This window comes from Zea mays, chromosome 1 (genome assembly GCF_902167145.1).
Source record: "Zea mays cultivar B73 chromosome 1, Zm-B73-REFERENCE-NAM-5.0, whole genome shotgun sequence".
In the NCBI taxonomy this organism is placed as follows: Eukaryota; Viridiplantae; Streptophyta; class Magnoliopsida; order Poales; family Poaceae; genus Zea; species Zea mays.
The window spans coordinates 17790448-17817238 of NC_050096.1; the positions used below are offsets into that span (position 1 = coordinate 17790448).

Genomic DNA, 26791 nt, shown 5'->3' on the forward strand with positions numbered 1-26791 from the left:
AAGTAAGATGTATATTGCAAAAGTGATACTCAGGTGCATAGCTCGGAGACAACTGATCAAGCCAAGGACGGAGGCAAGAAGAGCTTCGAGGTACCAAGTGCACGGGAGAAGGTCAAAGAGGCTGAGGAACCCAAAGCCAAGGGTGAAGAAGAAGGCTTGGAAAGTCAAGGGTGATCGAGTTGAGAATAGCTACGGCACATCAAGGATCACTACATAAGGACGTGACTTACAACCAATGAGGAAATGTCTATAGTTATCTAGTGTAAGTCATAAGGCTCAAGACCAAGCTCTAAGAAGGAGATCAAGGTCACTAGAACGAGAACAAATGTTAAAAACAGACCTGGAAGCAGCCCAAAAGAGCTAAGTGCACTCTGACCTTTAGTTTGGGTTGTTCCTATGTTTGGAGATATTCTATGTGACCTTTACGGGATGTTGGAGCTCAAAAATGTCAGTGTAGATCAAGTTAAGCTGACTTGATGATTTATGAGTCCAACATCAATCTTAAGCATGTCAAATGATAGAAAGGTGAAAATCCAAGAGAAGGTATGTTTCTAGACTTAGCACATTGGTTTTTGTGTACTAACATATTTGTCTAAGTGTTAGAAACAGAGAAAAGAAAAGAGATGCACAAGGCTTGGCTGTGTACAGCCAAGACTCAGCTCAGTCTGGCACACTGGACTGTCCGGTGGTGCACTGTCACACCCGGATTTTAGGGGTCCAAAACCCGGGCGCGAACATAATCACCAGGTGTGCTGGGACCAAGTCTCACACATATGATGATTCATGGCACAGGATCGAATGTCACATCTTTACTATATAACAGGAGTTCTATACAAAATAAATAAATAATTACAATATAAGGAGACAACGGTCCAGCAACCCAAAGTTGACTGGGAGACGACGGCCTAGACCTCTCACGAACTCGCACAACACCCTCCATGCGCTTCATCCTGCGGTACCTGTTCTTGACCTGTGGGGGGGGTGTGAGACAGCAAGAGTGAGCTCACATACGTTCATCGCTCAACAAGTTGTGGGGAATAATGTGCATGAACTCGCCAAAGGTGGGAGCTCACGTGAAGTGTAAGGCTTACCAAAAAGGATGGTTAGAGCTGAGCATTGCTTTTAAAGTTGGTCAAAATTTTATTAGCAATTACTAAGTATAAGTAAATACCAACCCAATTAAGAAGTAGAACAAAAGTAACAACATCACCTGCGATGCAATGCATATGACAAATTGAGTTTAAGTTCCATAATTTAATCATGTGAGGGTCCGAGCTGCTCATGACCGTGAGCACGGCTAGTATACCAGTTTTACACTCTGCAGAGGTTGCGCATCTTTACCCACAAGTCATGTTACCCATCTGCCAAGGGATCGCGACTTCCCATACACCTCTACCGAGGAGGCGAGGCAGGGTAACACTACGAGGCCTTTACAAAGTTCCACTAGCTTCAGAAAACCCGCTACAGTTTATAGGAAGCTCCAATGCAGGAATCCCTTGCAGGACCGCCATCGCAGCAAAATCCTCCCGAGGGCCTCCCTACACTGACCACTCCCCTACTGCCCTTGCCCCTTTCAGGTAAGGTAGTCTTCCACTAGCTTTCCTAATTAATCAGCCAAGGGCGTCCCATTAAACCCTTGTGGTAGCACTGTTTTCCCGGGTGGTCGCTCCATGTTCCAATTAACATAATGATCTTATCATGAACATAAATAATAAACTGATAATAAAAGTGTAATCATGAATAATGTATCTTCATACCCAAAACCACATAAAGCACTAGCAAGTACTACCCAAAAAGTTCAGTGGTAAACAAGGTATAAAGATAATCAAACTAGGGTAACCTATTGGGTCCCATCAAAATTAACCTATGCAGATCATTATGATTAATCAGAACATGAGTAGGTAAAAAGAAGTGATCAAGGGCACAACTTGCCTGAGACTTGAGATTCCAGGTACCAGGATGATCTTCAGATGACTCGTGACCTCACACTAGTCGTAGCAATATAATCAAGCATGGTATAGGCAAAATTAACATCACACCAAACATAAGAATAAACTGCGTAATAATAATCTACGTGCTGCTACGAGATCGGAGAAACAAGAACTGCTAAATTCGGAGCTGTGGTTAAGAAGTTATGGTTTTCCAAAGATCTATGTGGTTAAATATAGAATAGATTAAGTGCAACATTTTAACCTATATTACATGGCAAAACAAAGTTACCAGATGATAATGAATATTATTGTGAGACTAATGCAACTAGAATGGATCAAAACGGAGTTACGGTTATTGGGTTACAAATTTCTGAAGTTTTTTTAGAACCTAGAATAGATTAATTCAAATGAATAATTTTAATTCAAGTTTCATGGCTAAACAAGGGTACTAGGTGATAAACAATATTAATACAAAATTATTGCAACTGGAATGACTCAATTTGGAGTTAGAATGAATTAACTATGAATTTCACAAGTTTCTAGAATTATTTTTGTATTAAAAATTAATTTCTGTAAATAAATATCCATTTTCATTGTTCTCTGGACCGAGCACTAATTACAGAGAACCCTGGGGGCAAATCCATAAGTTTTCCCCAGACTCAGACAACCTGTTGGTGGACGGCGGGTTGATTGTATAAAAGTGTGGGGGCTCTTTTATAATTTGTCACGGCCGAAGGGGTATCGACTAATTCTGGCCGTTGGATTAAAAGTGGATGGTTCAGATTTTATAAAACGAAGGGGTAAGTTGGTTCTAATCTCAGCCGCAGGATCGCCGATCCACGGCATTGATTTAAAACGCCCGAGATCGAATCTGGGTCACGGGATTCTGATCGAACGGCCGCGATTCTTTTGATCGAAAGGGTATGCTAGATTAAATCATGGCCACCTATTAGTGCATCGACGGTTCTGATCTATTAGGTTGAAGTGATACATGTGTTTTAATCACAGCCATTCACTCGAAATCGGACGGTCGCACAGGGTTCCCCCCTTCCCTAGCCACCCGGACGGCGGCGCATGAGTATTCCCCGGCGGCGCCATGGCCGGCGAGGCATAGCTGAGCTCCCCAGTCTCCCCAAACACCAAATCGAACAGCGCTATACGAAGCGGGTAGCCATGCGAGCAAGAGGGTGGGTGCCATACCGTGAATCACACAGCCATAAGCCCCGGCCACGAAGCATGGCGGCAATGCGGTGGATCCGTTGTCCCGATGAGAAATTCCACTGCCTCGATCGGTCGACTGTGCCCGCGAACGCCACACAATCATCCACAAGCCCTGGCGGTCACCCTGGGCCCCATCTAGAGGTCTTGGCGATGGCGGGGCATGAGTTTGGTCGCGGGCGGCTTCCTTTTTTTTCCGCCAGTGAACGCTCACGAGCTACACCCTCACCCTCTCTCTCAATCCCTGGTGTTTCTCGATGGCCGAGGGGAAGAGTCACACGGCCTCCCATTTATACCCTGATGTCCGAGGTTCCCCGTTGCACCGATCCTGGTGGCGACGGGCGTTTTACGGAGTTTGTTGAGCCGGTCGCGCGAATCGCGGATTGCGCAAATCTGTTGTATGGCGCCGAGAGGGGAGGTACCAGCGCACAGGGGCGGCGGACATAGCCCGGGAGCTCGGCGTGATTTTCGGATCGAGTGGAACCACCCGGGAGTACAGGCGGCGCGATCCTATTTCTGGGCGCAGGCACGACACGATGGATCCGGAACGGGGAAAGAAGAAGCTTCTGACGCCCCGGGCCCGCATGTAAGTGGGAGGCTTACGCGCCAGAGAGACTGGGCCGGCAGCGAGCCAGGGCGCACGACCAGCAGCGTGGAGGCCGAGCTGGGGCGAGGGCGAGAATTTGGCCCAAACCGTGGTCTGGTTTCTTTTCCCTTTTCTATTTTTCTATTTTTTCAATTCCTTTCCTCTATTTCATTTTATTATCAAGTTTCAATTTAAATTTTCAAACAAATTCAAATCTGAGTTTTGACAAACAAAATAATCCCAGCATGATGCAATAATATTTTATTATTTACTTTATCATTTTAAATAATATTGATGCTTAATTCATGAGAGAGAGCGAAGAAGAGAATAATTCTCTCATATCAGAAATTAGAACTCTTTATGTTTATTAAAAGATTTTCAATTTTTTTTTACTTTTAGTTTTGAGACCCAAATCTATCTTTGATAAAGAAAAATAATACTACTATTTACTTATTTCCAAGAAATAATTACTAAGCTAATAAATTCTTTATTCATGACCTTTTATTTAGACCTTAGAATAATCATTTTTTGTACATTCAAAATAGGATTTTGGGTGTTACAAATCCTACCCCCTTAACAGAAATCTCGTCCTCGAGATTTGTAAGAAAGGGATACATAAGGATTGGTTTGTAATTAAGCTTTTAGTCTATAATTGGTTCAAACTTCCAGAGTCTCATTTTTTTGTAGTCAATAGTGGGTGATTAGGAGAGCATAGGTATCCGGCTACTTATTATGTGGGATATAAGAGATGGGTAGGTTAGGGAAAGAATAGCCAGGGGTAAGAAAGTTTATGGTGAGAAAGAACTCCGTGTTGGGTGGTAATGCATCTGAAGATTGAGTTTGACTTCTCTCCTTCCTTGACAAGGTTGATCTTTTCTTCTCCAGTCTTGGTTTCATTGATTCGAGGTTAGTGTATGTCATCGGAGTTTGGGAATATGGTTAAGATAGATATGGGTGAGATAGGCTGCTTGATGTAGGTCAAAAGTTTGTTTTAGGTGAGGATAAACAGATTATGCAATCCATCATGACACTATTGGTTGGGTTAGTTCTTATGCTCACGGTTGAGTTTGTCTAATGCACTAATTTTAGATTTAAATGCATGAGGGGAGAACAAGTTTATAGGATCCAGTTTTTTTACTAGTGTTAACTTGTTAAGGGACTATCCTTAGGTTTAGGTCAACTTAAGGTTAGATTAACTTATTAGATTGGATCATATCCAGAATAAATTGATATGACTATTTTAGACTAGATAAGATCTAAATAAATTTTAGATTAGCTCATGGTTGTTATTCTAGAGTGGGATAAATATGCTAATAGGGCAAGATGAATCCCTAAGGATAACATAGAATCTTTTGAGGTCAGTTAGATCTATTAGGATGACATGAAATCTTTTCCAAGATAGGATGATTCTATTAAGGCAATAGAGTATCTCTTAAGATAAGGTAAATCTATTAAGCTAGTTTAGGATAAGTTAGGATCTTTTGAGAGGAGATGGATCTATGAGTGTAGGATAGAATCTTTTAAGATGAGATAGATATTTTTAGGCTAGCTACATTAATGGGGAATAATCTAGTTTGTCTAGTTATTTTGATGAGTATTTTTTTCCTATATGTATATGCAGATGTAATTGTGGACATTACTCCACAACTCATCACATTCAATCAAAGATCCAAATCAAACAAGTATCATAAGAACAAACAGTCAAATGCCTAGATACCTATAAAGAAAATATAGTTCTGTTTTTGTTCCTATGAATAGGTCTCCTATTCCTAAAAGTCACTTTAGGCACAGGATTTCAAAGTGTGAAATCCACATTTGTCTTTAGAATGAAAAGGTAAGAATAATCAGAGTAAAGCGGAAATAGATGAGAAAAGATTAAGAAAAGTTTAGAAAAGAATCAGAGTAGCAAAGGTAAGTAAGTATTGTTATCCAGTTCTATCTAGGTTTCGTCCTACAGTCAACATTCCTCTGATACCACTTCTGTCACACCCGGATTTTAGGGGTCCAAAACCCGGGCGCGAACATAATCACCAGGTGTGCTGGGACCAAGTCTCACACATATGATGATTCATGGCACAGGATCGAATGTCACATCTTTACTATATAACAGGAGTTCTATACAAAATAAATAAATAATTACAATATAAGGAGACAACGGTCCAGCAACCCAAAGTTGACTGGGAGACGACGGCCTAGACCTCTCACGAACTCGCACAGCACCCTCCATGCGCTTCATCCTGCGGTACCTGTTCTTGACCTGTGGGGGGGGTGTGAGACAGCAAGAGTGAGCTCACATACGTTCATCGCTCAACAAGTTGTGGGGAATAATGTGCATGAACTCGCCAAAGGTGGGAGCTCACGTGAAGTGTAAGGCTTACCAAAAAGGATGGTTAGAGCTGAGCATTGCTTTTAAAGTTGGTCAAAATTTTATTAGCAATTACTAAGTATAAGTAAATACCAACCCAATTAAGAAGTAGAACAAAAGTAACAACATCACCTGCGATGCAATGCATATGACAAATTGAGTTTAAGTTCCATAATTTAATCATGTGAGGGTCCGAGCTGCTCATGACCGTGAGCACGGCTAGTATACCAGTTTTACACTCTGCAGAGGTTGCGCATCTTTACCCACAAGTCATGTTACCCATCTGCCAAGGGATCGCGACTTCCCATACACCTCTACCGAGGAGGCGAGGCAGGGTAACACTACGAGGCCTTTACAAAGTTCCACTAGCTTCAGAAAACCCGCTACAGTTTATAGGAAGCTCCAATGCAGGAATCCCTTGCAGGACCGCCATCGCAGCAAAATCCTCCCGAGGGCCTCCCTACACTGACCACTCCCCTACTGCCCTTGCCCCTTTCAGGTAAGGTAGTCTTCCACTAGCTTTCCTAATTAATCAGCCAAGGGCGTCCCATTAAACCCTTGTGGTAGCACTGTTTTCCCGGGTGGTCGCTCCATGTTCCAATTAACATAATGATCTTATCATGAACAGAAATAATAAACTGATAATAAAAGTGTAATCATGAATAATGTATCTTCATACCCAAAACCACATAAAGCACTAGCAAGTACTACCCAAAAAGTTCAGTGGTAAACAAGGTATAAAGATAATCAAACTAGGGTAACCTATTGGGTCCCATCAAAATTAACCTATGCAGATCATTATGATTAATCAGAACATGAGTAGGTAAAAAGAAGTGATCAAGGGCACAACTTGCCTGAGACTTGAGATTCCAGGTACCAGGATGATCTTCAGATGACTCGTGACCTCACACTAGTCGTAGCAATATAATCAAGCATGGTATAGGCAAAATTAACATCACACCAAACATAAGAATAAACTGCGTAATAATAATCTACGTGCTGCTACGAGATCGGAGAAACAAGAACTGCTAAATTCGGAGCTGTGGTTAAGAAGTTATGGTTTTCCAAAGATCTATGTGGTTAAATATAGAATAGATTAAGTGCAACATTTTAACCTATATTACATGGCAAAACAAAGTTACCAGATGATAATGAATATTATTGTGAGACTAATGCAACTAGAATGGATCAAAACGGAGTTACGGTTATTGGGTTACAAATTTCTGAAGTTTTTTTAGCACCTAGAATAGATTAATTCAAATGAATAATTTTAATTCAATTTTCATGGCTAAACAAGGGTACTAGGTGATAAACAATATTAATACAAAATTATTGCAACTGGAATGACTCAATTTGGAGTTAGAATGAATTAACTATGAATTTCACAAGTTTCTAGAATTATTTTTGTATTAAAAATTAATTTCTGTAAATAAATATCCATTTTCATTGTTCTCTGGACCGAGCACTAATTACAGAGAACCCTGGGGGCAAATCCATAAGTTTTCCCCAGACTCAGACAACCTGTTGGTGGACGGCGGGTTGATTGTATAAAAGTGTGGGGGCTCTTTTATAATTTGTCACGGCCGAAGGGGTATCGACTAATTCTGGCCGTTGGATTAAAAGTGGATGGTTCAGATTTTATAAAACGAAGGGGTAAGTTGGTTCTAATCTCAGCCGCAGGATCGCCGATCCACGGCATTGATTTAAAACGCCCGAGATCGAATCTGGGTCACGGGATTCTGATCGAACGGCCGCGATTCTTTTGATCGAAAGGGTATGCTAGATTAAATCATGGCCACCTATTAGTGCATCGACGGTTCTGATCTATTAGGTTGAAGTGATACATGTGTTTTAATCACAGCCATTCACTCGAAATCGGACGGTCGCACAGGGTTCCCCCCTTCCCTAGCCACCCGGACGGCGGCGCATGAGTATTCCCCGGCGGCGCCATGGCCGGCGAGGCATAGCTGAGCTCCCCAGTCTCCCCAAACACCAAATCGAACAGCGCTATACGAAGCGGGTAGCCATGCGAGCAAGAGGGTGGGTGCCATACCGTGAATCACACAGCCATAAGCCCCGGCCACGAAGCATGGCGGCAATGCGGTGGATCCGTTGTCCCGATGAGAAATTCCACTGCCTCGATCGGTCGACTGTGCCCGCGAACGCCACACAATCATCCACAAGCCCTGGCGGTCACCCTGGGCCCCATCTAGAGGTCTTGGCGATGGCGGGGCATGAGTTTGGTCGCGGGCGGCTTCCTTTTTTTTCCGCCAGTGAACGCTCACGAGCTACACCCTCACCCTCTCTCTCAATCCCTGGTGTTTCTCGATGGCCGAGGGGAAGAGTCACGCGGCCTCCCATTTATACCCTGATGTCCGAGGTTCCCCGTTGCACCGATCCTGGTGGCGACGGGCGTTTTACGGAGTTTGTTGAGCCGGTCGCGCGAATCGCGGATTGCACAAATCTGTTGTAGGGCGCCGAGAGGGGAGGTACCAGCGCACAGGGGCGGCGGACATAGCCCGGGAGCTCGGCGTGATTTTCGGATCGAGTGGAACCACCCGGGAGTACAGGCGGCGCGATCCTATTTCTGGGCGCAGGCACGACACGATGGATCCGGAACGGGGAAAGAAGAAGCTTCTGACGCCCCGGGCCCGCATGTAAGTGGGAGGCTTACGCGCCAGAGAGACTGGGCCGGCAGCGAGCCAGGGCGCACGACCAGCAGCGTGGAGGCCGAGCTGGGGCGAGGGCGAGAATTTGGCCCAAACCGTGGTCCGGTTTCTTTTCCCTTTTCTATTTTTCTATTTTTTTCAATTCCTTTCCTCTATTTCATTTTATTATCAAGTTTCAATTTAAATTTTCAAACAAATTCAAATCTGAGTTTTGACAAACAAAATAATCCCAGCATGATGCAATAATATTTTATTATTTACTTTATCATTTTAAATAATATTGATGCTTAATTCATGAGAGAGAGCGAAGAAGAGAATAATTCTCTCATATCAGAAATTAGAACTCTTTATGTTTATTAAAAGATTTTCAATTTTTTTTTACTTTTAGTTTTGAGACCCAAATCTATCTTTGATAAAGAAAAATAATACTACTATTTACTTATTTCCAAGAAATAATTACTAAGCTAATAAATTCTTTATTCATGACCTTTTATTTAGACCTTAGAATAATCATTTTTTGTACATTCAAAATAGGATTTTGGGTGTTACAAATCCTACCCCCTTAACAGAAATCTCGTCCTCGAGATTTGTAAGAAAGGGATACATAAGGATTGGTTTGTAATTAAGCTTTTAGTCTATAATTGGTTCAAACTTCCAGAGTCTCATTTTTTTGTAGTCAATAGTGGGTGATTAGGAGAGCATAGGTATCCGGCTACTTATTATGTGGGATATAAGAGATGGGTAGGTTAGGGAAAGAATAGCCAGGGGTAAGAAAGTTTATGGTGAGAAAGAACTCCGTGTTGGGTGGTAATGCATCTGAAGATTGAGTTTGACTTCTCTCCTTCCTTGACAAGGTTGATCTTTTCTTCTCCAGTCTTGGTTTCATTGATTCGAGGTTAGTGTATGTCATCGGAGTTTGGGAATATGGTTAAGATAGATATGGGTGAGATAGGCTGCTTGATGTAGGTCAAAAGTTTGTTTTAGGTGAGGATAAACAGATTATGCAATCCATCATGACACTATTGGTTGGGTTAGTTCTTATGCTCACGGTTGAGTTTGTCTAATGCACTAATTTTAGATTTAAATGCATGAGGGGAGAACAAGTTTATAGGATCCAGTTTTTTTACTAGTGTTAACTTGTTAAGGGACTATCCTTAGGTTTAGGTCAACTTAAGGTTAGATTAACTTATTAGATTGGATCATATCCAGAATAAATTGATATGACTATTTTAGACTAGATAAGATCTAAATAAATTTTAGATTAGCTCATGGTTGTTATTCTAGAGTGGGATAAATATGCTAATAGGGCAAGATGAATCCCTAAGGATAACATAGAATCTTTTGAGGTCAGTTAGATCTATTAGGATGACATGAAATCTTTTCCAAGATAGGATGATTCTATTAAGGCAATAGAGTATCTCTTAAGATAAGGTAAATCTATTAAGCTAGTTTAGGATAAGTTAGGATCTTTTGAGAGGAGATGGATCTATGAGTGTAGGATAGAATCTTTTAAGATGAGATAGATATTTTTAGGCTAGCTACATTAATGGGGAATAATCTAGTTTGTCTAGTTATTTTGATGAGTATTTTTTTCCTATATGTATATGCAGATGTAATTGTGGACATTACTCCACAACTCATCACATTCAATCAAAGATCCAAATCAAACAAGTATCATAAGAACAAACAGTCAAATGCCTAGATACCTATAAAGAAAATATAGTTATGTTTTTGTTCCTATGAATAGGTCTCCTATTCCTAAAAGTCACTTTAGGCACAGGATTTCAAAGTGTGAAATCCACATTTGTCTTTAGAATGAAAAGGTAAGAATAATCAGAGTAAAGCGGAAATAGATGAGAAAAGATTAAGAAAAGTTTAGAAAAGAATCAGAGTAGCAAAGGTAAGTAAGTATTGTTATCCAGTTCTATCTAGGTTTCGTCCTACAGTCAACATTCCTCTGATACCACTTCTGTCACACCCGGATTTTAGGGGTCCAAAACCCGGGCGCGAACATAATCACCAGGTGTGCTGGGACCAAGTCTCACACATATGATGATTCATGGCACAGGATCGAATGTCACATCTTTACTATATAACAGGAGTTCTATACAAAATAAATAAATAATTACAATATAAGGAGACAACGGTCCAGCAACCCAAAGTTGACTGGGAGACGACGGCCTAGACCTCTCACGAACTCGCACAGCACCCTCCATGCGCTTCATCCTGCGGTACCTGTTCTTGACCTGTGGGGGGGGTGTGAGACAGCAAGAGTGAGCTCACATACGTTCATCGCTCAACAAGTTGTGGGGAATAATGTGCATGAACTCGCCAAAGGTGGGAGCTCACGTGAAGTGTAAGGCTTACCAAAAAGGATGGTTAGAGCTGAGCATTGCTTTTAAAGTTGGTCAAAATTTTATTAGCAATTACTAAGTATAAGTAAATACCAACCCAATTAAGAAGTAGAACAAAAGTAACAACATCACCTGCGATGCAATGCATATGACAAATTGAGTTTAAGTTCCATAATTTAATCATGTGAGGGTCCGAGCTGCTCATGACCGTGAGCACGGCTAGTATACCAGTTTTACACTCTGCAGAGGTTGCGCATCTTTACCCACAAGTCATGTTACCCATCTGCCAAGGGATCGCGACTTCCCATACACCTCTACCGAGGAGGCGAGGCAGGGTAACACTACGAGGCCTTTACAAAGTTCCACTAGCTTCAGAAAACCCGCTACAGTTTATAGGAAGCTCCAATGCAGGAATCCCTTGCAGGACCGCCATCGCAGCAAAATCCTCCCGAGGGCCTCCCTACACTGACCACTCCCCTACTGCCCTTGCCCCTTTCAGGTAAGGTAGTCTTCCACTAGCTTTCCTAATTAATCAGCCAAGGGTGTCCCATTAAACCCTTGTGGTAGCACTGTTTTCCCGGGTGGTCGCTCCATGTTCCAATTAACATAATGATCTTATCAAGAACAGAAATAATAAACTGATAATAAAAGTGTAATCATGAATAATGTATCTTCATACCCAAAACCACATAAAGCACTAGCAAGTACTACCCAAAAAGTTCAGTGGTAAACAAGGTATAAAGATAATCAAACTAGGGTAACCTATTGGGTCCCATCAAAATTAACCTATGCAGATCATTATGATTAATCAGAACATGAGTAGGTAAAAAGAAGTGATCAAGGGCACAACTTGCCTGAGACTTGAGATTCCAGGTACCAGGATGATCTTCAGATGACTCGTGACCTCACACTAGTCGTAGCAATATAATCAAGCATGGTATAGGCAAAATTAACATCACACCAAACATAAGAATAAACTGCGTAATAATAATCTACGCGCTGCTACGAGATCGGAGAAACAAGAACTGCTAAATTCGGAGCTGCGGTTAAGAAGTTATGGTTTTCCAAAGATCTATGTGGTTAAATATAGAATAGATTAAGTGCAACATTTTAACCTATATTACATGGCAAAACAAAGTTACCAGATGATAATGAATATTATTGTGAGACTAATGCAACTAGAATGGATCAAAACGGAGTTACGGTTATTGGGTTACAAATTTCTGAAGTTTTTTTAGCACCTAGAATAGATTAATTCAAATGAATAATTTTAATTCAAGTTTCATGGCTAAACAAGGGTACTAGGTGATAAACAATATTAATACAAAATTATTGCAACTGGAATGACTCAATTTGGAGTTAGAATGAATTAACTATGAATTTCACAAGTTTCTAGAATTATTTTTGTATTAAAAATTAATTTCTGTAAATAAATATCCATTTTCATTGTTCTCTGGACCGAGCACTAATTACAGAGAACCCTGGGGGCAAATCCATAAGTTTTCCCCAGACTCAGACAACCTGCTGGTGGACGGCGGGTTGATTGTATAAAAGTGTGGGGGCTCTTTTATAATTTTTCACGGTCGAAGGGGTATCGACTAATTCTGGCCGTTGGATTAAAAGTGGATGGTTCAGATTTTATAAAACGAAGGGGTAAGTTGGTTCTAATCTCAGCTGCAGGATCGCCGATCCACGGCATTGATTTAAAACGCCCGAGATCGAATCTGGGTCACGGGATTCTGATCGAACGGCCGCGATTCTTTTGATCGAAAGGGTATGCTAGATTAAATCATGGCCACCTATTAGTGCATCGACGGTTCTGATCTATTAGGTTGAAGTGATACATGTGTTTTAATCACAGTCATTCACTCGAAATCGGACGGTCGCACAGGGTTCCCTCCTTCCCTAGCCACCCGGACGGCGGCGCATGAGTATTCCCCGGCGGCGCCATGGCCGGCGAGGCATAGCTGAGCTCCCCAGTCTCCCCAAACACCAAATCGAACAGCGCTATACGAAGCGGGTAGCCATGCGAGCAAGAGGGTGGGTGCCATAACGTGAATCACACAGCCATAAGCCCCGGCCACGAAGCATGGCGGCAATGCGGTGGATCCGTTGTCCCGATGAGAAATTCCACTGCCTCGATCGGTCGACTGTGCCCGCGAACGCCACACAATCATCCACAAGCCCTGGCGGTCACCCTGGGCCCCATCTAGAGGTCTTGGCGATGGCGGGGCACGAGTTTGGTCGCGGGCGGCTTCCTTTTTTTCCGCCAGTGAACGCTCACGAGCTACACCCTCACCCTCTCTCTCAATCCCTGGTGTTTCTCGATGGCCGAGGGGAAGAGTCACGCGGCCTCCCATTTATACCCTGATGTCCGAGGTTCCCCGTTGCACCAATCCTGGTGGCGACGGGCGTTTTACGGAGTTTGTTGAGCCGGTCGCGCGAATCGCGGATTGCGCAAATCTGTTGTAGGGCGCCGAGAGGGGAGGTACTAGCGCACAGGGGCGGCGGACATAGCCCGGGAGCTCGGCGTGATTTTCGGATCGAGTGGAACCACCCGGGAGTATAGGCGGCGCGATCCTATTTCTGGGCGCAGGCACGACACGATGGATCCGGAACGGGGAAAGAAGAAGCTTCTGACGCCCCGGGCCCGCATGTAAGTGGGAGGCTTACGCGCCAGAGAGACTGGGCCAGCAGCGAGCCAGGGCGCACGGCCAGCAGCGTGGAGGCCGAGCTGGGCCGAGGACGAGAATTTGGCCCAAACCGTGGTCCGGTTTCTTTTCCCTTTTCTATTTTTCTATTTTTCTATTTTTTTCAATTCCTTTCCTCTATTTCATTTTATTATCAAGTTTCAATTTAAATTTTCAAACAAATTCAAATCTGAGTTTTGACAAACAAAATAATCCCAGCATGATGCAATAATATTTTATTATTTACTTTATCATTTTAAATAATATTGATGCTTAATTCATGAGAGAGAGCGAAGAAGAGAATAATTCTCTCATATCAGAAATTAGAACTCTTTATGTTTATTAAAAGATTTTCAATTTTTTTTACTTTTAGTTTTGAGACCCAAATCTATCTTTGATAAAGAAAAATAATACTACTATTTACTTATTTCCAAGAAATAATTACTAAGCTAATAAATTCTTTATTCATGACCTTTTATTTAGACCTTAGAATAATCATTTTTTGTACATTCAAAATAGGATTTTGGGTGTTACATGCACCGGAAAGTGTCCGGTGGTGCACCGGACAGTGTCCGGTGGTGCACCGGACGTGTCCGGTGCGCCAGGCTGAACTCTGGTGAACAGGTCGCTCTCGGGAGAAGTCGGCAGCGTACGGCTATAAATCATCGGACTGTCCGGTGGTGCACCGGACAGTGTCTGGTGTGTCAGCTACGGCGAAGTCGCCGCTCTCGGGAGGAGTCTGGAGACGTTCGGCTATAATTCAACGGACTGTCCAGTGGTGCACCGGACTGTCCGGTGAGCCAACGGTCGGCCGCGCAATCCGCGCGTGACGCGTGGCCGAGCCAACGGTCAGATGGGGGCACCGGACTGTTCGGTGTGCACCGGACAGTGTCCGGTGCGCCAACGGCTTCATGACTGCAACGGTCGACTGCGCTAATTTTGGAAGGAAATCGGGCACCGGACAATGTCCGGTGGTGCACCGGACTGTCCGGTGCGCCAACCGGCAGAAGGCAAGATTTGCCTTCCTGGATTGCTTCCAACGGCTCCTAGGCCCCTTGTGCCTATAAAAGGGACCCCTAGGCGCCTCAAGCAACATAGAAGAGCAGCCAACAAGTGTAGACATCACTCTGATCAATTCTCACTCTCCCTCTTGTGTGTAACTCTCCAGTTTGTGTAGAAGGCAAAGCTATAAGCCTTTAGAGAGTGGAGAAGAGCTGCTAAGAGCTAGAGCAAGGTCTTGAGCATATCGTTACTCTGCCGGAGTGCTGCCAAGAAGATTGTAAGCAGCCGCGGTTTCGTTGTAACCAACTCAACATAGTGGAAGGCTCTATCTGTCTGACTGACAGATCTGAGCAAACGGAGGAAGGAGTTGAAATAGACTCCAAGCCCAGGTGTGGCTAACTCCAACGAGGACTAGGCAAGCATTTCAGGCTTGGCCGAACCTCGGGATAAATTCCTGTGTCCACGTGCTCTGCTCTGTGTGCTGATTCTGTCTTATTCAGTTCTTACTTCTGCACTTCACTGCTTACTTGTGGTACTAGCTTTCTTTGAAGTGCAGGATATTCTTAAGACAGGAACTTCAATTCCGCTGCAACCTACTCGAAGGGTTCTTCACTCCACTGCGATCCTATCTTCGAGTAGAGTAAGAATTTAAGTTTTAAAGTGATAATTTTTATTCGCCTATTCACCCCCCCCCCTCTAGGCGACATCCAGATCCTGTTCCCGGGCCAAAGGGAACTTTCAATTGGTATCAGAGCAAGGCCTCTCCAGTGTGGGCTTAGCCGTCCGGAGATGACGATGTCGTCACAAGAGGTAACTGTAGAACTTCTTTTAGGCGATGGCTCTAATTACAAGTCTTGGTCTGTCTCTATTTATAATGCTTTCATGAGTGTTGATCCTGATTTGAGACAGGTCTTTAGTAGAAGTATTTTTCCCTCTAATGTTAGTAAAAATCCTTCTAATGATGAACTAAGATGTCTATCTCTAAATCACCACGCTTGCAACATCTTAGTTGATTCTCTTTCTAGAGGTGCCTATTTTGCCATCATGAGTAGTGATAGTGACTTATTTGTTGATGCTCATGATCTATGGACTAAACTTAAGTTGAAATTTTTTAAGTCCATATGCACTTCCTCTGCTCCCTTTATTGCTGGTGATACTAACTTGTCCAAGGGAGAAGAACAAGAACGATGGCAACCAAACGATGAATCCACCTCATCAACAGGTTTGTCTTCCACTAGTAATAAATGTCTTATTGCTAACAATGATGGTGGAGACAAAAGCGATGATGAGGAAGAATATGAGGATGAGGAGTCTACATCATCACAAGGTACATTTTCCTGTTTTGCTTCCACTGATAATAATGACAGGGAAAATGAGACCGACGATGTGGAAGAGGAGATTCGTCGTTTCTACATCCATCTCAACAAAGAAGACAAAGCGCTCTTGATTAAGCTGTTGAGAAGGAACAAGGAACAAGGCGAGACGCTTCTCAGGCTAGAGGAGACTCTCATCAAAACCAACGACATCCTGGAGAAGATGACCAAAAAACATGAGGAGCTAAAGTACTCTCATGAGAATTTGGTCCAACGGTATGAATCTGTTTTAATTGAGCAAAGAAATAATCATGATGTATTATCTAATGCTGCTCAACTTAAAACTGAAAATAAACTGAAAATTCTAAGCTTAGGAGTCAAGTAGAAATGATAAACTTAGAAAAACTTGCTCTAGGTGAAAAGTATGATATGTTGTCATATTCTCATAATAAATTAGTTGATGACCATATCATGCTTGATGTTGCTCATAAGGTCGTAATTACGAACTTAAATTCATGTGAACCTCATTCGTGCACAAGTACACATTTGGATAATCTATCACCATGTGCTAACCCCTGTCGCTCAAAAGGAAGCGAGTGTTTAAATGAGCAAAAAGTTGTAGGGTCACAAAAGAAATTGTGTGGGAACAAGAAGCAAAGACAATTAAGGAGAAGACGCATTGCTCAACATTCTCAAGATATCCACGGGCGCGTGGTAAGAAGCTTGAGAAGGGAAAAACTGAAGCAAGTGTTAAGCTCCATAAGAAGGATGTTCCTAAAGATGAAGAAATCAACATGAGCTTGGAAAAAGGTAAAGATTCAATTAATCATGTTGTTTGCACTGACCATTTCTCTATGTCATCCAAGAACAAAAAGAGAAAAGGGAAAAGGGGGTGCTTTAAGTGCAATAAGGCAGGACACCTCATTGTGTCGTGTCCATACAACGACAAGGGAGAAGGGATAAGGAGATGCTTCAGATGCAATGACAAGAACCACACAATCACTTCTTGTCCTCTATTGATGAATCAAGCATGTGAATTCTCCAAGATGACTCTCACCAAGGAAAATGACAAACAGCAAGCGTCATGTCAGGTTGAGCGACGCTTCTACTACAAGTGTGGTGAGCAGGGTCATCTATCCAAGGTATGTAATAAAGGTGAGGTTCCTAAGCAAGTAAATTTGTCTCAATCTTATTCGCTTAGGAGACCCAAATCATACTCTTGTGCTAGATCAATCATGAGATCACCTAGGACTAGCACAAATGCTATTTGGGTACCAAAGGCTTTTTTGGATGATCGATATGGACCCATCCCGAGATGGGTACCAAACTGTGCTAACTAGACCATGCAGGTGCCTTGAGATGGACTGGAGACCATGGGAGAGCTTAATACGGTTAACTCAAACTCTATGCTTAAGCTGTTAATTATTTTGGTGTTTATTCATTGACCCAAGGTTGAATTATTGTGAGACACTAATCCCATGTTCATCTCAAGTGAAATAAGTTGTAGAGGTCCTTAATCATCATTGGTGAATCAAGCAAAGGACCTTGATTGTGCATCTGGCTCTCCAAAGGACGGTACCTGTGCTTCTTAAGTACATTATCAGTACTGCTCTTAAGTCTGATTGTTGTGCTACCTGTCCTTGGAGCAGTTATGCTTTTTTGATTGCCTGTGTTGAGTACCTCTCAATCAATGATTAATGGTTTCCAAAATCGTAACCATGCGTGCTTAATCATGATTGTGTGCTTTAGAGGTTATGTCTCTTGAATCATTTAATGGGTAGTTTTTCATTAGATATATCCACCACGATTAACTCTTTTTGTGTTCGTGAATAAACATGTATCCCTTTGTGAGTTATTGATTAACCTTTGTGCAAATATGACATTTTGTTTAGTTTATGTTCACATGATTACTCTAGTCTGGTATTGTGTGAATACCAAAATCCATGTTGTGCCTCTAATGCACCCTTTTGAGCTATAAGGTGCATAAACAAAAGGAGCCCTCAATTAGTGATAATTGGTGCTCTCATGGCAATTCAGGAAAAGGCAAAGGTATGGAGAATGGAACTATGCAATTTCATTGAATATCTTGAAGTTCCATTGATTATGATCATAGCTATGGTCTTGCCTCTGAATTGGTAGTATCTTGGCTTAAGTGCTCCTTACTTTAAAATGTTGTTTCTTTTAGTGTACCTAAGGAACCTTCTTAATTATGATGTGCTTAGACATTGCGCTTTATATGCATGATCGTGTTGTTTTTCAATTGGTATATGTGGTGCAATGATTGTCAAGTATGACGCATGCCTAGGTTGCTTGTAAAATGTTATACTTCTTAAGGCATGCATAATTGTATTAAGTCAACCTTTCATTTAGTACTCAATTGGTATCTTTTCGTGATGAAATTGAGAGTATGCCTTGACCAAGATATGTTGTGATCCCCTCTAGTTCTGAGAAAGCTAGAATGTGCAAAGTACAAGTTATTCAAATACTTGATGCACAAGTTTAGGGGGAGCGCACATAACTTGTGTCTTTTGAGACTAATTGTTTCTTGAGCGATCTTGTATAGTCTCAAGGTGGAAAAGAGAAGATGAGCAAGAAATGGAGCAATCAGGACTTGGGTACCTCTGTAAGTCAAGAAATTGGTATCTTAAGTCGTGAGTAATTGCATATTTTTAGATTGCTCATGCTCTATAATATTTGGTGATACTAGATGCTTATCCTTAAATATCATGGAGCTATGATAATAAATGACCTTTCAATTGGTAGCTGTGATAGTTTGCTTCAATTGACATCTTTTGATAATCACTAGAATAGTAGCTTCATCTTGTGCCAATACTATAACTTGCTCTAAGCTTGGTGTCTTAGCAACAAGAAAAGGTTAGGATAAAGGATCAGGCACAAGTGTGGAGAAGCTCCCGAGAGATTAATACTTTCAAGATGGGAAGTACACCACAACATGGTAAAGGTACAAAAGGAAGTATTGATATTTTGCGTAAATGTATCCTAATATCTCTGGTGCATATGTTTAATGAATAAGGGGGAGTTTTGATAGTGCGTTTTTCCTCCTTAACACCCTGTTGTCCCTTGACATCATCCTATGTTCTTGCTTGAGTATGGTTTTTGGTGTTTGATGTCAAAGGGGGAGAAGTTGTGCATTAAAGCTTATCTCAACCAAAGAGGAAAGATTACCCTAAGGGGTGATGTGTTAGTTTGAGCATTGTTAGTGTGTTATTGATAATTCTTATCATATGCTTCTTGCAGTATTATGTGTGTTGCATCATATGGTTATATGTGTTGCATCATATGGACTAGTGCTTCTGTTGCTATGAATTAATTGGCCTCTATAATGTTTATTCTGGAATAGATATACATGAGATTAATGGTGCTTTAAGCTTAATGGTGCTCTAAGATTTCTTTAAATTGGTATCTTAATGGTGAATAGTGGTAGGTTGATATTCCTGTGTTATATCCACTCAACGAATGGTGCTTAACTCTGATTCTGGCATTTGTGTGTTATAGCATCATGATTTGATTCTTGACACAATGCATTCCAAAAAGTGCTAAGGTGTAGAAATGTTTCGAATTGCCTAAGTATGTGCAAATTGGCGTATGTGGCCAAAATTATGTTTTTGAAGTAAGCACATATTTAGGGGGAGCATTCTATAAACTTAGAATTCAAAATTTGTGCTTCAAATCTTATTCTTATGTAAGCTTTAATTGTGTTGCCATCAATCACCAAAAAGGGGGAGATTGAAAGATCTCTTGTGAGTTTTGGTGTTTGGATGACAACCCAATTAAAGGACTAACAAGTGTGTTAAGTGTTGAACAGGGATTAATGTAAAGCTGACAAACTTCAACACAAATGAACAAATGTGATGGTCCAAGAACTGGATTATGGATAGATAATGGACATCACAAGTAAGATGTATATTGCAAAAGTGATACTCAGGTGCGTAGCTCGGAGACAACTGATCAAGCCAAGGATGGAGGCAAGAAGAGCTTCGAGGTACCAAGTGCACGGGAGAAGGTCAAAGAGGCTGAGGAACCCAAAGCCAAGGGTGAAGAAGAAGGCTTGCAAAGTCAAGGGTGGTCAAGTTGAGAACAGCTACGGCACATCAAGGATCACTACATAAGGACATGACTTACAACCAATGAGGAAATGTCTATAGTTATGTGGTGTAAGTCATAAGGTTCAAGAGCAAGCTCTAAGTAGGAGATCAAGGTCACTAGAACGAGAACAAATGTTAAAAACAGACCTGGAAGCAGCCCAAAAGAGCTAAGTGCACTCTGACCTTTAGTTTGGGTTGTTCCTATGTTTGGAGATATTCTATGTGACCTTTACAAGATGTTGGAGCTCAGAAATGTCAGTATAGATCAAGTTAAGCTGACTTGATGATTTATGAGTCCAACATCAATCTTAAGCATGTCAAATGATAGAAAGGTGAAAATCCAAGAGAAGGTATGTTTCTAGACTTAGTACATTGGTTTTTGTGTACTAACATATTTGTATAAGTGTTAGAAATAGAGAAAAGAAAAGAGATGCACAAGGCTTGGCTGTGTACAGCCAAGACTCAGCTCAGTCTGGCACACCGGACTGTCCGGTGGTGCACCGGACAGTGTCCGGTGCGCCAGGCTGAACTCTGGTGAACAGGTCGCTCTCGGGAGAAGTCGGCGGCGTACGGCTATAAATCACCGGACTGTCCGGTGGTGCATCGGACAGTGTCTAGTGTGTAAGCTACGGCGAAGTCGTCGCTCTCGGGAGGAGTCTGGAGACGTTCGGCTATAATTCAACGGATTGTCCGGTGGTGCACCGGACTGTCCGGTGAGCCAACGGTCGGTCGCGCAATCTGCGCGTGACGCGTGGCCGAGCCAACGGTCAGATGGGGGCACCGGACTGTCCGGTGTGCACCCAGTGTCCGGTGTGCCAACGGCTCCATGACTGCAACGGTCGACTGCGCTAATTTTGGAAGGAAATCGGGCACCGGACAATGTCCGGTGGTGCACCGGACTGTCCGGTGCGCCAACCGACAGAAGGCAAGATTTGCCTTCCTAGATTGCTTCCAACGGCTCCTAGGCCCCTTGTGCCTATAAAAGGGACCCCTAGGCGCCTCAAGCAACATAGAAGAGCAGCCAACAAGTGTAGACATCACTCTGATCAATTCTCACTCTCCCTCTTGTGTGTAACTCTCCAGTTTGTGTAGAAGGCAAAGCTATAAGCCTTTAGAGAGTGGAGAAGAGCTGCTAAGAGCTAGAGCAAGGTCTTGAGCATATCGTTACTCTGCCGGAGTGCTGCCAAGAAGATTGTAAGCAGCCGCGGTTTCGTTGTAACCAACTCAACATAGTGGTAGGCTCTATCTGTCTGACTGACAGATCTGAGCAAACGGAGGAAGGAGTTGAAATAGACTCCAAGCCCAGGTGTGGCTAACTCCAACGAGGACTAGGCAAGCATTTCAGGCTTGGCCGAACCTCGGGATAAATTCCTGTGTCCACGTGCTCTGCTCTGTGTGCTGATTCTGTCTTATTCAGTTCTTAGTTCTGCACTTCACTGCTTACTTGTGGTACTAGCTTTCTTTGAAGTGCAGGATATTCTTAAGACATGAACTTCAATTCCGCTGCAACCTACTCGAAGGGTTCTTCACTCCACTGCGATCCTGTCTTCGAGTAGAGTAAGAATTTAAGTTTTAAAGTGATAATTTTTATTCGCCTATTCACCCCCCCCCTCTAGGCGACATCCAGATCCTATTCCCGGGCCAAAGGGAACTTTCAATAAGAACAAGAGACAACACATGCCTAGTTAAATACTGGAATAGGCATAAGCTATTGGAACATTTGCTAGTGGTTTAGTAAGTTAGTGTGTGTCTGGGACCAAAATATGAAACAAAAAATAGAGGGTGTAACAATTGTAACATAACAATGAGGAACGTTAATTGCTTAGTGCAAGAAGGCCAACAAGTGTGTCTATTTCAAGCCTCTAGTAAGTGTTGTAGTTGTAGTAGTTGGCACGAGTGTAGATTACTTATACTTCAAACGCATCGAAAAGATATCTAGAGACTTTATTTTCTTTGAAAAATATCTTCACATCGTTCTTGCAAACCGATAATTAAACGTATTTTAATATTCTATAAATTTGGTTAAATTGTGCAACTTTATAGCAACCTACAAGTCCCTACCCTTCCACTTATATATTGGTTTGTGGTATTCACCCTCCCATCAACAAATGCTTGTGATATAAGGAAGATTCATGACACTCAAGTTTGATTTACGTGATCACTTGAGAGGGGTTACTTGCAACTCTTGTCCAAAGAAGAACACCACAACATGGATGTAAGCTTTGCGAAACCAAGCGATAAAAATCGTGTGTCTCTCTTGCCTTTTACTGTCTTTCGATTTTTCTTATTCCCAAGTTCTCTATTCTCATTTGTGATATTTCTCTTAGTATAATTCATATCTTGGAAGAGCAATCAAGTCACTACAAAAAAATGGTTTTGTATGACAAAAGTAAAGTGTCATGTTTAGTACAAAATTGGTCATAAAAAGCATCTTATGACGAAAATGTTGCGTCATAAGGGTCGTCATATAACAATTGTCACATTATGTACCTTGTGACGACTGTTCAGAGTACCATCACATAATGTCATCACCTTTTGTGACGGCTGCGTTCGTCCGTCACATATTGTTGCTATATATGACGGTGTTATCTGTCCCATTTTTTCCAGTCAACGCGTCACCTAATGTTGGGATCGTCACTTATGGCGTTGTTATCTGTCACAGTTTTGTGTATTTTTTTACGATGCAGGACCGTCATATATTAGTCTGTGGATAATGTGACAACTTAGTTTTGTTTAGTTTAATATGGCACCCACATACAGTGACGACACACTGAGCTCTCATGATAGCTCACAGAATCATAATACACTGAAAAGCCATCATACACAACATTCTCATCACAAGTCATACACAATTCCAGCACACTAGTTCTTCCACAACAGAGGTTCAAACATACAAAGGTTCCACCACAAAGGTTTGAAGCATTCAAACAGATTGCACGTAGTTCTGACAAAGTTCTAACCACAGATATGTTCTAGCAAGGTAGAAAAACCGCAAAGGCATCATCCTCAGACTTGGTATGCATCCCTACCTCAATCTTTCTGAAGTTTCAGGACAGCTCGTAGTAGTGCATTGGTCTCTTCAAACTTGGTATGCATCCCCTTCACTTCCTCTTGGGTCTGGCGCAGCAAACTTTGGTTTTCTTCAAGTGCGGCCTGTTGAGCTTGTAGTTGTGCTTGCAACTCTTCTTGCTTCCTAGCAGCTTCCTCTCTTTCAGCTTGGAGTTTTTCCTCAAACTGAGCTTGCATGCGTGCTTGTGCAGCTAGCGATGTGGATCGACCAGTCTTGGACGTTGTAGGGACACCAATGTTTGGAAGGAAGGTGGATGAGCGGATGATCTGGCTGAGACTATTAGCAACAATCTTGGAGGGTGACTTTTGTGCTTCTCCTTCTTCTAGCTCTCTATCCTTCTCTGCAACCATTTGCTCCTACATAAAATGAATGTACTTAGTAACAAGGCCATACAAAAGTGTTGAACCAGGCATTTACTTGAGTGTAGTACATGTAACTTACATATATCTCATTTGCAAGCGGAGTACGACCATTTCGGGGACTATTCATACATTCCCCAAAGAAATCAACAGCATCCGGCTCCATGTTGTTGTACTTAGTCCTCTGCGGCATATAAAAAACTTGGGATATAAGATTTGCCATGAAATATTGGTACATGCCAACAGCAATACAACATAGTCAAATAATGACTGACAGTTTAAGAAAAAGAACACATGAACATGCATCAATGCTGCCTAGACAGGTCAAGACTAATAACATGGCCTAAAGAAACCCTAGTACTGATGATGATCATGTTTGATGACATAGCAATTGTCCTGTTGTTTTCTATTTTAGATGGTCACCATAAAAGAATTGGAGCATAAGCACCGATTGATTATACCTCATTTAGCACGGCGCAAATATTATGAACATGGGAGCTCATCTCAGAAATCAGATGGCCAATCTCAGAATTAGCTACTCAATCAACACCAAAGAGATATTGCACTTATTCATTTCATGACATATCACAACTTTCCTATTGGCATAAACCTCACATCTGATGAAATGAATAGTCAATAACACTCCAAAATGTAAGTCCTTCAGACCAAAGAGATATTGCACTTATTCATTTCATGACTTATTAGCTCATCTCAGAAGTAATTGGAGCACATGGTAACTTTACATCTCAGTAGCACATGGTAATTATTATGCTACATATTTCCCATCTTTGAAGCTAGTTTTAGAAAAGACATAGTATACATACCAGGCTGTAACGATGGGCTATATAGGACCTAGCTCCAGTCCTTTGGTGAAGCTGCATGTTGCCTCAGTTTGCTTTGTTCTTAGCAGATTTTTCCTACAGCACAAATGCAATACAGATTTTTCATTCACATGCACATTTTGCATTACATATTAGTTTGCATTTCATAGTAACAAAAGCAGAAAATGTAGTTATTGACCTGATTCTTTGGGTCACACCAATACTCTACCAGCCCAGTCCAATCCTCTTTCTTCATTTTAGGTGGAGGTTGCATGGCCAACAACTGTTCTTTTGTCAGTGACTCGTCGAAGTACTTCCTTTTTAGGTTATACCTCGTCTGCCTCACTCCCCTCTTTATGATATCTGTGCATGCATCTTTGCTTGGTCCCTCATTCTTAACATCGACATCCAACCTTGACTAAAGCCACACAAACGACTTATTAGAAACAGTTATATCGCATATGAGTAGATTAATGCTAAAAATTATTATGAGGAGTTAAATAGTTGTCTCATAGCGACTTTGTCAAGCACTTTTCGTACTTCTTCCTGCCCCACGGCATTGTCATAAAGCTTCCAAGATTTGTAGATAGGTAGGTTGTCTCTAAGGGCAACACCAGTTTTCGATGCCAGCTTCGCTGCTTGAAGTGGGACCTCCGGTCTTTTCTTCCCTTCAGCCACGTGGATAGCCAACTGGTTTCCCCTATTAAGCATCTTCTCTAAGCCATGACCCATGGTTTTCTTGTGGACATTCTTTTTGGGCGCTACATTGGCAAATAATAATAAAATTGTGTTATTATAGCAGTAACAAATGTAGATATTAAATGAACAAACCAATGCTTGGAACATTTATTGTTTACCTAAAAGGGCTGGAACTAAGTCACCAACTGGTTCTCCTTCATTCGGATTACCCTCTGAAGTAGTAGCATCAAATTGCTTAGCTGACTCAATGATGGCATTGCTTTGCCTAGAGTTGTGCCCACCTGGTGAGTTGTCCGTAGGAACTGTTTTGTTAACACTAGTTGTGGGACTAGGTTGATGAGATACGATAGCAGTGGCTGCAGGAGTACTATGGTGAGGGTTTGCACTAGGAGAAGACATGGTTGCACTAGCCCTAGTGAATCTAGGAGGACTATGGTGAGGGTTTGCACCAGGAGAAGACATGGCTGCACTAGCCCTAGTGAATCTAGGAGGACTATGCATGGTGTGTCTAGTAGGTCTAGGCATTGTGTTTCGAACTGGTGAAGACATTGCTTGAGTGGACCTGGTCATTTTTGGAGGAAAAGACACTGGGTTTGTAGTTTCAGTGGTCTCAGTAGTTGTTGTACTGGCCTGGACCTGTTGTTGGGTACTACTGGAAATGGCATTTCTTTTAGGGGTGGCTTTCGAAGTGGTCTTAGGAGGCAAGGGATGTCTTGGCTTAGGTGGCGGGCGGCCTCCAGGCGAAGGCATGGCTGCACTTTGCCTTATCAATCTGACTGGTGTGCGTGGTGGCTGGTGGTTGGCAGCCGGCATTGTTCCTGCCTTTTGCTTCTTTTGGTGAGGGCGAGTTCCTGGAACCATCTGTGTCGCCTATCAAGAGGAAAAATGTAGGTGAGTAATTATGAAAGAAGTATATGTTTTATTAGGTACAATGGAGTATATGTATGAAATAGGCAGGCCATGACCATGTGAATTTGGTTAGCAATGCATCTCACCTCAGTATTGACCTCATTATTGAGGTCATCATCATAGTCATCATCAGTGTCAGATTGGTTTTCAATGTCAGAGCATGGATCGTAATCATTGTCAGAATTTATAGCCTTCCCTCTTCCCTCTTTCTTTTTTGGTGAAATAACATCTCTAACAGTCTGTGCTAAGACATCAATGCCCAAAGATTTAAAAACTTGCTGAACATGCTTTACAGTCTCGTCCCTTGCCACCTCATACTTGGTTTTTTCCATTTCTTCTATTACTTATTACATAGAAACGTAGAAAGAGCAAAAACTGAATCCAGTTTCTGTACATGAGTTGAAGAAACAACTAACGCATCAGTATTTTGGTTAATGGTAGAAAGAATACAAAACTACAAACACGCTAGAAAGAACACATATATAAATGCTAGAACGAGATGCACTACCAGTAAACCACATGGTACAATACCAGATTCCTGATGCCAGTAGAAGAGGTCGGGGGCTGTGGGCCTGCGTCTATCGGCGAGGCAGCCTTGGTGGTGGCCAGTGAGGCAGCCTTCGTCGCGGCCTACACGGATGTGATATCCTGGCCCCTGGGATGGGATGTCCTGGCCCAAGGCTTAATAGAATTAATAGT

General features: G+C 42.2%; 1 long non-coding RNA gene across 2 annotated transcripts; it reads right to left on the reverse strand.

The window, feature by feature from the left end:
* Positions 1-23596: 23596 nt before the first annotated feature.
* Positions 23597-24841, reverse strand: LOC109942749 (uncharacterized). Of its 2 annotated transcripts, XR_002265504.3 has the most exons (4): positions 24684-24841; positions 24488-24580; positions 23746-23847; positions 23597-23660 (listed from the first exon to the last, which is right to left on the reverse strand). It is a non-coding gene; the product is annotated as an uncharacterized lncRNA (long non-coding RNA). The 2 variants fall into 2 exon arrangements; XR_002265505.1 differs by lacking the exons at positions 24488-24580; positions 24684-24841 and adding an exon at positions 24125-24139.
* Between the last annotated feature and the right edge of the window lie 1950 nt (positions 24842-26791).